This window comes from Rhinatrema bivittatum, chromosome 5 (genome assembly GCF_901001135.1).
Source record: "Rhinatrema bivittatum chromosome 5, aRhiBiv1.1, whole genome shotgun sequence".
NCBI lineage: Eukaryota > Metazoa > Chordata > Amphibia > Gymnophiona > Rhinatrematidae > Rhinatrema > Rhinatrema bivittatum.
Genome location: NC_042619.1, coordinates 138158464 through 138171149, shown reverse-complemented (window position 1 = coordinate 138171149; position 12686 = coordinate 138158464).

Genomic DNA, 12686 nt, shown 5'->3' with positions numbered 1-12686 from the left:
GGGGAGGGCGGAAAAACCGGCACACTAAAACAACCCTAAAACCCACCCCGACCCTTTAAAATAAATCCCCCACCCTCCCGAACCCCACCAAAATGCCTTAAATTACTTGGGGTCCAGTGGGGGGGTCCCAGTGTGATCTTTTACTCTCGGACCTCCGTGCGTTGTAGAAATGGCGCCGGCGCTACGTTTGACGTGTCATATGACAGGGCAAAGGTAGCACCGGCGCCATTTTGTTTTTTTGTCCCCCGACGGCAGGAGCGTAGGAGATCGCTCCCGGACCCCCAGGGACTTTTGGCCAGCTTGGGGGGGTCTCCTGACCCCACAAGACTTGCCAAAAGTCCAGCGGGGGTCCGGGAACGACTTCCTGCACGCGAATCATTTTTCCGTACGGAAAATGGCGCCGGCCGTACGGCAACACGACTCGACTCCAGGAGGTCGTTCCGGACCCCCGCTGGACTTTTGGCAAGTCTTGTGGGGGTCAGCGAGGCCCCCCCAAGCTGGCCAAAAGTCCCTGGGGGTCCAGGGAGGTATCTCCTACCGGGAGCGATCTCCTACCGCAAATCGTTTTTCCGTACGGAAAAACGATTTGCGTGCAGGAAGTCGTTCCCGGACCCCCGCTGGACTTTTGGCAAGTCTTGTGGGGGTCAGGAGGCCCCCCCAAGCTGGCCAAAAGTCCCTGGGGGTCCGGGAGCGATCTCCTACGCTCCTGCCGTCGGGCGACAAAAAAACAAAATGGCGCCGGCGCTATCTTTGACCTGTCATATGACAGGTCAAAGGTAGCGCCGGCGCCATTTCTACAATGCATGGAGGTCCGAGAGTAAAAGATCACACTGGGACCCTTCCTCTGGACCCCAGGTAATTTAAGGCATTTTGGGGGGGTTCGGGAGGGTGGGGGATTTATTTTAAAGGGTCGGGGTGGGTTTTAGGGTTGTTTTAGTGTGCCGGTTTTCCCGCCCTCCCCCTTACCCTCCCCCTTCCCCCGATTTACGATTTTTTGACGATAAATCGGGGGAATTGTTATTGTATCACGGCTCTAACAATTTTTGACGATTTAAAATATATCGGACGATATTTTAAATCGTCAAAAACCGATTCACATCCCTAGCACAGGGAAGCAGGAAGGCTCTTTGGACAACCTAGAGAATGAGAAAAGCTAAAGGCAGTAATGGCCAGAACATGGCAAAAATATCTGGAAAAATATGATATATCGGGCCCTGCGGGTATACAAAAGATGTACCATGAGTGCCTTAGCTTGTCTTCCCCCCCAACAATCCAACCGGAAGTCAGAAGGAGTGAAGAACACAAGGAGGCGGACTGGTGGACTACCGGACAAGCAGAAGTTGCCAGGTTGTCTATCAACGCCAAGCAAACAACTCACTGCTGAATCCAGCAGAGAGTTACTTACTGAGATAGAGCCCTCAGCTTGCTTGGAACAGCAAAAAATGAGAGTGAATGCCCCAGGGGAGAAATCCCAAAAAATCCAATAGGAGACAGGAAGCCAGGGAGTCACATGTGCAAATTAGGAGCTACCACCTAGGAAAAAGATCTAGGCATCATAGTGGATAATACTTTAAATCGTCGGCTCAGTGTGCTGCAGCAGTCAAAAAAGCAAACATAATGTTAGGAATTATTAGGAAGGGAATGGTTAATAAAACGGAAAATGTCATAATGCTTCTATATCGCTCCATGGTGAGACCGCACCTGGAATACGGTGTACAGTTCTGGTCACCACATCTCAAAAAAGATATAGTTGCGATGGAGAAGGTACAAAGAAGGGGAACCAAAATGATAAAGGGGATGGAACAGCTCCCCTATGAGGAAAGGCTGAAGAGGTTAGGGCTGTTCAGCTTGGAGAAGGGACGGCTGAGGGGTGGATATGATAGAGGTCTTTAAGATCATGAGAGGTCTTGAACAAGGAGATGTGAATCGGTTATTTACACTTTCGAATAATAGAAGGACTAGGGGGCATTCCATGAAGTTAGCAAGTAGCACATTTAAGACTAATCGGAGAAAATTCTTTTTCACTCAACACACAATAAAGCTCTGGAATTTGTTGGCAGAGGATGTAGTTAATGCAGTTAGTGTAGCTGGGTTCAAAAAAGGTTTGGATAAGTTGTTGGAGGAGAAGTCCATTAATGGCTATTAATCAAATTTACTTATGGAATAGCCACTGCTATTAATTGCATCAGTGGCTTGGGATCTTCTTAGTGTTTGGGTAATTGCCAGGTTCTTGTGGCCTGGTTTGGCCTCTATTGGAAACAGGATGCTGTGCTTGATGGACCCTTGGTCTGACCCAGCATGGCAATTTCTTATGTTCTCATGTTCTTATGAACAGAATTTGAAGACACCAGGGCAATCTCGGAACAGATTGCCAAGCACCCGGCTGAGGTATCACTTCCCCAACCATGAGTGCATCTACTCCCACCCCCAAGGAAGCACGTAGTCCAACAATGGACAATTGTTGCATGACCCAGAACTCTCCTGTCTGCAGACAGGGTGATCCCAAAAAAGGTGAATAATAGCTTGCACACTATCATGAGCAAGAGCAGTACCTCTGTTGCGGGGTCACTTGACCCCCAAATCCCTCAGCCATGGACATGGCAAAAGGGTGAAAAGCATGCTCGCCCATTTGATGGACTAAAACTCTCCTCACAGAGGAGGGTCCTGCAGGTAAGAATGACTTGTGATAGCCCATTCCGAAGAAAAACACCCAAGGAGGCTAGCAGGTATCAAAGTGACTCCTGAATAGGGGAATCCCTGACAGTCACCGGGGAGCAACACTTAATGAGCTCCCTTGTGAATAGATCTGCTGCATCTTAGAGTTACTGAGAGAGAGTGCTACCACTCAATCAGTTCTCAAGGCTAGTGAGAAATTGAGAGTGAATGCCAGCCAGAGCAGAGCCATCCCTTCACTGTGAACGGAGGAATGAGGGACACTTGTCAAAGGGATGTACAGTTGGGCGTCCAGAAGGGAACCCGTAAGGATTGCCCTGGAACCCAGTAGAATCTCCCTTCCAGAAGGGAGAGGGAAACAATGAGATCAGGGCCTCCTGATCCCAAAAGACCTTTCAACTCCCCAGAGGAGAGCTGAAGCACAATATCTGATTGCTGAGGTTCCAAAGCAACCAACTCACCACAAGCAGCAAGCCTCGGATGGGGGAGGTTGCCACCGTAATCCACGGAGGGAATCCAGTGAAAACGGTCCAATGACCATCGCTCCACCGTAATCCATGGAGGGGATCCAGTGAAAACGGTCCAATGACCATCGCTGCCGGTCCCCAGCCCTGGCCTCCAAGAAAATGCACTGATTCAAGAATTGAGGCCCCGGTTCAGAGAAAACCCTGCCAGGGACAGAGCCTCAGGGGCTTCCCCACAAAGAAGGAGTTTTGGACATGGAAGAGGTCAAAAGACACATTCCCCTGCTGAGGGAGGAGAGGACTCTCGATCCACTCTCCCGATGTCTACTCTCATCATGGTCTGACCAGTAAACCAGTCCTTGGTCAGTGTTGTGGTTGCGAAACACAACCTGTTGTGTCCGCCCAGAGGGAAAAACGCACACACAGAGACACCCAAATGGCAGAGGGCAACCAGAGGAACGAGCCCTTTACTGTAAAAGCACGCTGAGCAGTATTACGTGCAGTGGTATCCCATCCTACAGATGGTGGCACACCTATGATCCCATGTGCCGTGCCTGTGGGAAGAATCCCACGCCACAGCTAGGACAGCGCACCACATGCCAGAGTCGGTGACTGTACGCCACCCCATGACAAAGCACAGAGTGTGTGATAATGCCTCCCCCACTAGTGTTCCTCAGCATTGTGTGGTGCAGAACAAATGAGGAGGCTGAGACTATGATAAGACGATGGCAGAAACCTGGTATGGCTGAGGACTGCACAGATAGGGAGAATGCCATCTGCCATTGCCCGAGGCACTTGGAGTAGATGCCTAGCATTTCCTGACCACGCATGTTGCATACCAACATCACAGTAACTCCAGCGGAGTGAAGAAGAACAATGGTGTGCCCAGAACCACTGGTGCTCTGGGTAAGGCATGGTGGATGGTGGCAGTCTATGGCGTTAACCCCTCCAATATCTGATAAAGCTGCGAGAGGCAGGCCCTCGAACTGTGTTGGGAATGGCTCACATTCAATTCCCTCAGGAACAGATGACCACCAACGCTATCAACTGTGCCCCTCAGCTTACTTATTTGTCCGAGGGCAATGATGCAGCAAGCTCAATGGTCTCACAAGTACTAATGCTCTAATCACTGTAGCCCATGAAGGGACAGCACAGAGCTCCTCAGAATCTGTAGAAGACACCACCAAGGAGCCTCAAGGGCATGGTACCACTGCGTTTGGATGCACCAGCAAACCACGGTGCCTCAAGTAGATGGTGACCCCTGCTCTCTATCCATTCAAGACCAAAAAAACCCTGCCACTTGAGGGCTACAGGGTCACACGGAGGCTTCTAAGAGCCCCGGTGGTTGATGGCTTCACAGACGACCAGAGCGCTCAACAGCAAACCCAGAGCCTTGTCGTTGGTACTCAATGTAGTCGTGATGGCAACAAGAGGTATCAGTGGACCGAGGGCCTCCAGGATGGCCCTCGCCCCTTGATTTTCTCAAGGGCATCAATGGTATCAGGGCAGCACTGATGGCAGCACTGAGGGCAGCATCATGACCGCATAGTGGGCAGCCACAGCTACAAGGGTACACACCTCAACAGCATTCAGGGCTGCTGCAGAATTGAGACTACACACCTCAACAGCATTGAAGGTTGCTTCACCTTTGAGGCTAGGCACCTTGACAGTTTCAAGGGCCTGCCACCCCTTCAACCTCAACAACCCCGAGGGTGGCCATGCTCACACCTTGATGGGATCAATGCCATTGATGGCATCAATGGCACTGCGGGTGTTGAGGGCCCTGCGGGCATTGAGAGCACCACAGGCATCAAGGGCGCTGCAGCATCTATGGTACTGTGGGCACCGCAGCATCGCATGCAGCGAGGGCACCATGGAATTGAGGGAACCGCAGCCTCAAATGCACCGATGGCTTCATGACATCGAAGACACTGCAGCTTCATTGGTGCCACGACACTAAGGACACCATGGCATTAATGGCATTGCAGCACAAAGAGCATGGTGGCATCAATGGCACCGTGGTGTCAATGGCATTGCATGGCAGCACAGCCTTGATCAATAGCATCGGTTTGGGCTGCTACTCCGCCACCTCAATGCCCAATCTGGTGTAGTGACACTCCACTTCCGATGCCAATGGCACAGAAGGCCTCTATGGCATTATGGGTGGTCACACACCTCGATGACATCGAGGGTGTCCATGCACTTCGACGGAGTCAAGAGTGACCATGGTGGACAGTGATGGGCCTGGTCCCCAATGCAGTCCTGACATCGATGCCTCCGACCAGCGGTGCCCTGCTCACAGCTGTGCATAGGCAACCATTACTGAGCATGACACTGAGGTGTGGCAGCAAGCTGCTAGCTCAGGCACCTGCTCACCCTCTCCCCCAAGGAGACTGCACTATGAAGACTGGCAAGCAGGAGGGGAGGCTATGTTTTCCAGGGCTCTCGCCCATGTAGACTAGTTCCTTGGGGTGTGGGGAGGTTGAACTCTCCTCCCCACAGGAATAGCATGGTCGTCGATCACTGTACCATCCAAATCCATCAATGCCAATCGATCAGTAAAATGACATGGAACTCCAGCTCAGTCGCCTACACAGATCACAGCCTAACCACAGTCCTGTCAGCACCAGGAAAAGGGAGAAAAAGGAGACAGAGCAGGGAAAAGACACAGATACCAAACTGCAGAAGCAGTTTTTCTTCTTCTTTTTTTTTAAAGATAGTAACAGACTGCCAGGCTGCACAGGGAAAAGCCCATCATGCGACTGGTAGACAGTTGGAAAGAAAAGGAAAAGTATAAGAATAAAACTACTTTAAGGAAAGAGAAGAGAGCAAAGCTGAATACCATGAGCACACGGCTTCTGCAAGCACACGGCTCCTCAAAAAAAAAAGAGACTGAGGGACTCTGCCTAGAGGGCAGGGTGATGACATGCTTAATAGGGCATGTTCGAGAGTTCTCGAATCTTTTGAGATCAAAGTTCCAATGCAGGCTTCATTTGCGAGGACTACCATCCTGCTTGTCCTAGGAAAAATGATGAGGACAATGTTCAAAGCAATTCAGGTGTGTTGAAATGAATTAATAAGCTCATTTTGCCCTGTCTGAAAATTGCATTCCTCAGCTTTACCACACAACACACGCTCAATCACTATCCTGTTAAATAAGTCAAGCCACCATTGTATATAGTAAACAATGCTCATTAAATTATCTGCTATCTGTTTTATAGTTCTTATTACTTCTTTCAAACTTTGTAAACTCCCAATGCTTCATATATGTATACCACTGATTTGATCACAAATTGTAATGTGGATAAGTGCAAGGTGACGCATATAGGGAAAAATAACCCATGCTATAATTACACGATGTTGGGTTCCATATTAGGTGCTACAACCCAAGAAAGAGATCTAGGTGTCATAGTGGATAACACATTGAAATCGTCGGTTCAGTGTGCTGCGGCAGTCAAAAAAGCAAACAGAATGTTGGGAATTATTAGAAAAGGAATGATGAATAAAACGGAAAATGTCATAATGCCTCTGTATCGCTCCATGGTGAGACCGCACCTTGAATACTGTGTACAATTCTGGTCGCCGCATCTCAAAAAAGATATAATTGCGATGGAGAAGGTACAGAGAAGGGCTACCAAAATGATAAGGGGAATGGAACAACTCCCCTATGAGGAAAGACTAAAGAGGTTAGGACTTTTCAGCTTGGAGAAGAGACGACTGAGGGGGGATATGATAGAGGTGTTTAAAATCATAAGAGGTCTAGAACGGGTAGATGTGAATCGGTTATTTACTCTTTCGGATTATAGAAAGACTAGGGGACACTCCATGAAGTTAGCATGGGGCACATTTAAAACTAATCGGAGAAAGTTCTTTTTTACTCAACGCACAATTAAACTCTGGAATTTGTTGCCAGAGAATGTGGTTCGTGCAGTTAGTATAGCTGTGTTTAAAAAAGGATTGGATAAGTTCTTGGAGGAGAAGTCCATTACCTGCTATTAAGTTCACTTAGAGAATAGCCACTGCCATTAGCAATGGTTACATGGAATAGACTTAGTTTTTGGGTACTTGCCAGGTTCTTATGGCCTGGATTGGCCACTGTTGGAAACAGGATGCTGGGCTTGATGGACCCTTGGTCTGACCCAGTATGGCATTTTCTTATGTTCTTATGTTCTTAATCTTATTTATGTTCTTTCAGTGTTGTTTCACTTGTAAACTGTTGTGAAGGCCAGTTCCAAACAACAGTATATAAAAACACATAAATAAAAAAATAAAAAATAAGTTTATACATGATGTACATATTGTTAGTGCCAGGAAAAAGTGGCATTCCACTAGGCACATATAGATCAGGTGAACTTGAATACTCAGAAGCACATGCTCTATTTTACCCTTGTCAGCCACATGCACAAAACAGCAGATAAACATGCATGCTAAGAGGTTGATATTTTTTTCAGAAAACCCTCTGAAACATACAAACACAAACAAGCAAAAAAGAAAAAGTTTCAGGCATTTGTATGGCTTTTCATGTGCAGGTCCCGTTTGCTAAACCGTATAATTTTCTTTCTTCCCAAGTAATACATTTTCATGTGATGTCTGCTATATGTGAAAGTTTACTCAAATTCTGAATTAATGAGCTGCTGCAGTGCACTACCATGCAAAGTGGCTCATTAATTCAGAATTCAGTAAAAAGCAGTGTAGGAAGACTTTTACATATGCTGTTTTTTTCAGTAAAGATATCTATGATTTAATGAGGTGTAGTGATTGTTTACTGTTGGCCCCATAGCAAAGTTTCTCATGCAAGTTTGATAAGGAGCTCATTTGGATGTGTAGCAACTTGTGCAGGAAAGACAAAGCTAACCTGAGGGAAATCTCACCGATTAGTACATTGGCCCCGAAAAGTGCTGCATACGTTGTAACTATACAAGCTGTCTAAAAAGTGTCCCCTTTAAAACTACAATCTACATGTGTCTGCACTGGTTTTTCATGTCAATTATTTAAGGTAGAAATGTTCAAATGAGTGCGGGTACTATCCCTTTGGAAGTTGCCCTGGGACAAAATACACACAGAGAGATTTGCACCTGTCTCTTCAGCAGGTTCTCTTCCCCTTCAAAACAACACAAGTAGTTTTGAAAATGGAAAACTGTGCACTTTGTTGCATTCTCCACTCCATACCCGGGAAGACCTCCAGTCAATGTGACTAGAACTTGTCCCCTATTCCTGATACAGGGAGTGTTGTGATCTTCCTGCACACAGTGCCCTATCCCAGTTACCAGGGGTGTTGTGATCTTCCTGCACGCAGTGCCCTATCCCTGATACCGGGAGTGTTGTGATCTTCCTGCATGCAGTGCCCTATCCCTGATACCAGGAGTGTTGTGATCTTCCTGCACACATCCCAGTATCAGGGATAGGGCACTGCGTGCAGGAAGATCTAAACACCCCCGGTATCAGGGATAGGGCACTGCGCACTAACAAAAAAAACCCGATTTTTCACGATAAATCGGTGGAATTCCTATTGTATCGAGCCCCTTACCGATTAATTTTAAAATTATCGGATGATTATTTTAAATCGTTAAAAAACGATTCACATCCCTAATATGCATGCATTTACCCACTGGACTGAAAGCAAGGAGGAGGAATAGCCTAGTGGTTAGAGCAGTGAGCTACAATCCAGGAGACCAGTGTTTGGGTCTTGCTGTTGTTCCTTGTGTCCTTGGGCAAGTCACTTTACCCTCCATTGCATCAGGTACAAAACTTAAATTATAAGCCCTCATGGGATAGGGAAATACCTACAGTACCTTAAAGTAAACCTATGTGATATCTCAGATCAAATGTCAGTATATAAATAATAAAAAAATCTTTTACCCTGGATAAATATCTATTTACTTACATAAGTCACTTTTAATAATTCTCATCACCATGACTTGATTTATAGTGCTTTTCCTTTTCTATTATATTTCTCACCCTGATTTTTTTTTTTTTCAGTTTTCCATATTCCTTTTCCTGAGGCAAGTGAATATATTGATTAAATAATACATTTTCACTGAACATTTCCTACTGTTATCATTTTACCCTTTTAAAAGGTTAAACCATATCAGACTGGGGTCATTCTTCATTCTTGCAAAACTTGCTTTTCGGCCTTGCTCCTTCTCCTTTTGCCAGCACTCATGCTAATCATATAGGTCACATTATTCAGATATTCCAGCCTTCTCTTTCAGACACAAGCTTTCTCTTACCTAATAAAATGAAATCTAGCACTGCTTCCTCATTTATACTTTTAGCAGTCTAACACAATGAGACATTCTTGCATGTAGCCGTGCCCTAATCTAATCCTTCAGAACCCCTAACATCTATGGTTTTCAGGGTAACCAGAATATGCAAAAAAAACCTGGATCTTGGATTAAATATATATCATGAACATTCAGTGTGGATATTCTGAAAGCTAGGCCACTTGGAAATTTTCAAGGCCCAGAATTTAGAGAACTGCCTTAATGCATTCAAAACTATTCCATCTCCACCTGTGGAGTCATCTTGTGGTTAGAGCAGTGGGCTGCAAACCAGAGTTCAGATCCCACTCCTTGTGACCTTGGGCAAATCACTTCACCCTCTATTTTCTCAGAAAAAACTTAGATTGTGTGCTCACTGGGGATATTTATTTATTTATTTATTATTTATTTGTTTGTTTTTATATACCGACATTCGATCAAGATATCACATCGGTTTACATGTAACTGAACAGAAATAAGACAGAAGCTGCTTATTTTACATTGTAACTTATATAGTAACTTTGAAAGGTTAATTTACATAGTAATATTGAAAAATAACATTTAACATGTGAATTGGAGAAAATAGAAAGAGAGATAAGGTGGCCTTGAGGATAGGGAGATTACCTACAGTACCTGAATGTATTCTGCTTTGAAGCGCCTCAAAAAGCAGAATATAAATAATTATAATAAAAAAAAAAATCTAGGCCAGTGAAAAAGATATTTGGACTCTTGTACTGGATATTTTCATCCTACCAAATGCCCTGAATATTTTCCCATTACTGCTTAGTCCTTACTGTGAGAATATAGCAAATGAAAGAGTATCATTGCTCTAAAATTATCAAACAGGTTAACTCTGTGCAGCACATAGCCTAAATGCTTCTATTACCTTCTAAGTTCAGAGGTGGTTTCCACACTGAAGTGCAAAAGCCTCTATTAAGTAGAAATAAGGGGTTAACTATTTAAAGTGACATGCTGCAAAGTATTCTGTGGTATGCCATGTTAAATTGAATTAAAATGAAGTAACTGTGCATATATTATATGACAGCTGGTCATATTACTCTCTCCGGCGCCGCTGACAATAACAACCTGAGGCCGCCGCTGCTGCTGACGCTACCGCTACCGCTTCTGCTGCCGCTGCAAGAGGAAGGCCTGCGCGATCGGCGCCCAGACCCGTCGGGGTAAGGCCTTTTTGTTCCCTTCCCCCCGGCGAGCCTGATCTGCGATCGCACAGACAGCATCACAGCACAACAGTTAAGTCCCTCCCTCCAGACTTACCGTCCAATCGGGGAGACGAGAGGGATTTTAAATTTCACCTCTCTCCGGCATCGCTGACAATAACAACCTGAGGCCGCCGCTGCTGCTGACGCTACCGCTACCGCTTCTGCTGCCGCTGCAAGTGGAAGGCCTGCGCGATCGGCGCCCAGACCCGTCGGGGTAAGGCCTTTTTGTTCCCTTCCCCCCGGCGAGCCTGATCTGCGATCGCACAGACAGCATCACAGCACAACAGTTAAGTCCCTCCCTCCAGACTTACCGTCCAATCGGGGAGACGAGAGGGATTTTAAATTTCACCTCTCTCCGGCATCGCTGACAATAACAACCTGAGGCCGCCGCTGCTGCTGACGCTACCGCTACCGCTTCTGCTGCCGCTGCAAGTGGAAGGCCTGCGCGATCGGCGCCCAGACCCGTCGGGGTAAGGCCTTTTTGTTCCCTTCCCCCCGGCGAGCCTGATCTGCGATCGCACAGACAGCATCACAACACAACAGCTAAGTCCCTCCCTCCAGACTTACCATCCAATCGGGGAGACGAGAGGGATTTTAAATTTCACCTCTCTCCGGCGCCGCTGACAATAACAACCTGAGGCCGCCGCTGCTGCTGACGCTACCGCTACCGCTTCTGCTGCCGCTGCAAGAGGAAGGCCTGCGCGATCGGCGCCCAGACCCGTCGGGGTAAGGCCTTTTTGTTCCCTTCCCCCCGGCGAGCCTGATCTGCGATCGCACAGACAGCATCACAGCACAACAGCTAAGTCCCTCCCTCCAGACTTACCATCCAATCGGGGAGACGAGAGGGATTTTAAATTTCACATCTCTCCGGCGCCGCTGACAATAACAACCTGAGGCCGCCGCTGCTGCTGACGCTACCGCTACCGCTTCTGCTGCCGCTGCAGGAGGAAGGCCTGCGCGATCGGCGCCCAGACCCGTCGGGGTAAGGCCTTTTTGTTCCCTTCCCCCCGGCGAGCCTGATCTGCGATCGCACAGACAGCATCACAGCACAACAGCTAAGTCCCTCCCTCCAGACTTACCATCCAATCGGGGAGACGAGAGGGATTTTAAATTTCACCTCTCTCCGGCGCCGCTGACAATAACAACCTGAGGCCGCCGCTGCTGCTGACGCTACCGCTACCGCTTCTGCTGCCGCTGCAAGAGGAAGGCCTGCGCGATCGGCGCCCAGACCCGTCGGGGTAAGCGCGACAAAGGGGCTTGCCCCTTTGTGCGCCCCTTCGTGCAGCCCCTGAGATCATACTCTTTTTCATTATCTGCTTAATTCTCCTTTCATACCTTGATTAGAATTCAGCATATCATCTTTAAATCTATAAATTACATTGGCAACAAGATTCAAGTCAGCTGATTCGTGTAAGGGAGACGAGAATAGATCCCAAGCTTTATTCATCAACAGGAAAACAAATTGAAATTGTAATCCAAAATCTCCACAAACCCTGGAACCTCAACAGATAGTGTTCCCTGATCCTAAAGCCAGCTTCGGGTCAATAATAAGTCAGTTTACTGGCCCTTGAATCTTCATCTTCTTTGGAGCACTCGAGTAAGCCTCTAATATTCTCTCTATACCACACAAACAGATCAACATGCTTCTTGGTTTCCCTATCCCTATACATCACCATGTTTGCCATGGCGAATACTCCATACCAATCATCAAGAATCAACGTAAACATCAAACTAAGCCTCTCCCACAACACTACAACCGTCATCAAAGGCTAATTCCAATAATGATTTCACCAATCACACAATTCCTCGGCCTTTCTCTGTTATCTCTTACTCTATTCAATGCTCAATCACTTTCAAAAAAAACCTCATATCTTAAACGACTACCTTACTGAAGTAAACCCAGATATCTGTGCAATCACAGAAACGTGGTTTAAACCTTCAGATTTAGCTCTGTTAAATCAACTACCAACTCAGCTTTATGATTTTTTCTCCATACCTAGAACCAAAAGAAAGGGAGGAGGTCTGCTTCTCGCAGCCAAGAAAGGTCTAAGAATATCTTTACAACATTC